At 34.0% G+C, this 2,473-nt stretch overlaps 1 protein-coding gene across 3 annotated transcripts in view; it reads right to left on the reverse strand.

Annotated features, from left to right (window-relative positions):
- Nucleotides 1–269: 269 nt before the first annotated feature.
- LOC122261370 (luc7-like protein 3) overlaps nt 270–2,473 on the reverse strand; it is a 12,212-nt gene continuing 10,008 nt past the window's right edge. For 2 of the 3 annotated variants that reach the window (XM_043028958.2, XM_043028955.2), the window contains exon 10: nt 270–977. The gene's annotated coding sequence lies outside the window, so the exon portion shown is untranslated. The remainder of the gene's footprint in view (nt 978–2,473) is intronic. The other variant, XM_043028956.2, reaches the window with a different exon arrangement.

Here is a 2,473-nt window from a genome sequence, read left to right on the forward strand (position 1 = left end):
TCAAAGCATCATATAATGTAAGTAAAATTTCCATATGCATACAAAAAGATGGAAAAGCCTTTTCATTCTTCTGTACGAACTGATCCAAAATATTTTCCTTTTCTTTGCTATCTGTCAATCTATTCACATCAGCCCATAACAGCAATATGAATGAAAACTTGTGAGGACACAAGACCAAACGTAACTATTTCTTTGTTTATCAATGCATCCCACTATGCATCATGTATTGGTATATTTTGACCAAGGGGTATGGAAACAAAATAACACAATAAGTTTTACACATTTATTGACACAATTCACAATATCTCACCTTAATAGAGTGGAGAGATGAGATACTTGATGGAATGTGACCGGACAACCAACGAACTTCCTTAAACAGCATCACAACTCTGTTTGAAGAGGTTGTTATCACACCTAAACTAAGATGCATACAAGTGATGTTTTAACACCCTTACATTACACTTCAAAAGTACATGTAGTGTTGACAGTATCCAAACTATATACAGAGATATTTTACAGTCAAACAAAGTTTAATACAGAACATTGTTCTACCTAAGACCTATACAGTGAAACCTATAAGGTAAAAAAAAAAAAAAAAGAAAAAAAAAGTAATGATAGAAAAATCGAAAAAGACAAAAGAAAAAATAAATAGATGAAAAATAATAGTAATAAAATATAAATAAACAAATAAAAAATAATCATAATGAAAAAAAATCTTGTGAAGTCAGTCTGTGGAACCTTTGAATGCCCTTTTGGGATGTCATACTGGGTAGGGCTGGGAAGAGGCCGAGTGGGGGAGGCAGAGAAGGGAGTGTGAAATGAGGGGGGTCACCTGGCTAACACAAAGTGGAGGCTGCAGTGTCCTTCAGTGCTTCTGCATCTCTCAACATGCATCGTCTGTGGCTCGACTGGAGGCCTGGCGCTCTCAGCCACTGAAGTGTTTTGTAGGTGTTCCTTTTTTCTTGCCAGATGTTACCCTGCGAAACCCAAGATACAATAAGACTGTGATCCAGAGGAATTTTAGCGATATTAATTAATCAACACAGGTGAAGAACACTACTTGACACCTGATCATATATAATTTGGGTGCAGTTCTTGTGAGAAAACTTTTTTTTTTTATATTAAAGATCCTGAACTGTTGCCCCCTATCAGAAGTATCTCTGGCTTGTATGCAAACTCACAGCTTAAAACCATACACCAGATTCTTACAAACAAACTGAATGACGACTTCCTTTCTCTCTTGATAAAAAATTCTGATCAATGACAATCTGGCTTATGGTATATATATACTGTGAGCTGATGCATAAAAATGTATCAATGTATAATGTTCAATCAGATTTGGAAGAGAGCAAAATGTACTAAACACATCATCGATAGGACATGATAGGGTAGAAGCCCAAATAAATTAATTCCTTGTCAACTCTGAACCTATGAATACATGTAAATATACATATATGGAGCTAAATTAAGTGGACAAAATGAACTCTTCTGTGGTACCATAATGTCCCATAAAGCATGTAAAAACCATCTCACAATGTTACTGGTTTTTCTATGAAATTACTGAGTGAAACTTTGCGGTTAGGCACATTTTTCTGTCACTGTAAGTTACCCACTTACCTCCAGAGACAAAATAAGTGGTACAGACAAAGCCTTGTTCGGCTACACCAACGACAATAGGCTCGACTGGTAAGACAGTAGGTGTGGTCAAGAAAACCTGAATTATTGGATCAGGACAACAAACATGAAATAAATACAAAAGCTTAAAACAATACAGATGAGTAAATCTTCCAAAGCTTTTTAAAATATGAATAAAGACAAGACTTGTCTTAAAATTCAAAACTGAGGTCCAATTCTCCCAAGGGATGTCAAAATTTTCATCATAAACATGAAGTCTCCTTTAATTTTGGTCAATCTTATTCCTATCATAATAATTACACTTAATAATAGGTTATTAGATGATACACTACTGGTCATAGCAACTTCCCAATAAGAAATGTGTGGTGAGAAAAGGAGAATCAAATATACAAATAAAAAGACTACTTACACTGTGATACAATGACCCCATGATTCTTTATAAAAAAAAGTCTGATATTCTTAAATTCTATAACATCAACCTTCTTATCTAATGCATAAGAAAACATTACACTGCATTTATCAAATAACTTATAAAGGCTCTCTTATTTGCTAATCTTAAAGTCATAAGATTTAATTTCTAGTTTATTCTCCAACATGTGCCTAAAATGTTGTCTTTGCAATTCACTTCATACCAGACATAAAATTCTGAAAGAAAAGCTCATGACTTTACTTGCCAAGATGCAGATATGCTTTTCAAACTTTATGAATTACCAATGTTACCCTAAGTTTCATTCACCCTGAAATTGAGCAAGATAATATGGAAAGCTTTGTGTACAAATTATGTAACTGATTCAGACCATGACACCAAAAAATAACTACCAAATTACTGGCGTTTATA

Source organism: Penaeus japonicus, unplaced genomic scaffold (assembly GCF_977035675.1).
Source record: "Penaeus japonicus unplaced genomic scaffold, GWHDUDI00000001_assembly GWHDUDI00000024, whole genome shotgun sequence".
Lineage (NCBI taxonomy): Eukaryota > Metazoa > Arthropoda > Malacostraca > Decapoda > Penaeidae > Penaeus > Penaeus japonicus.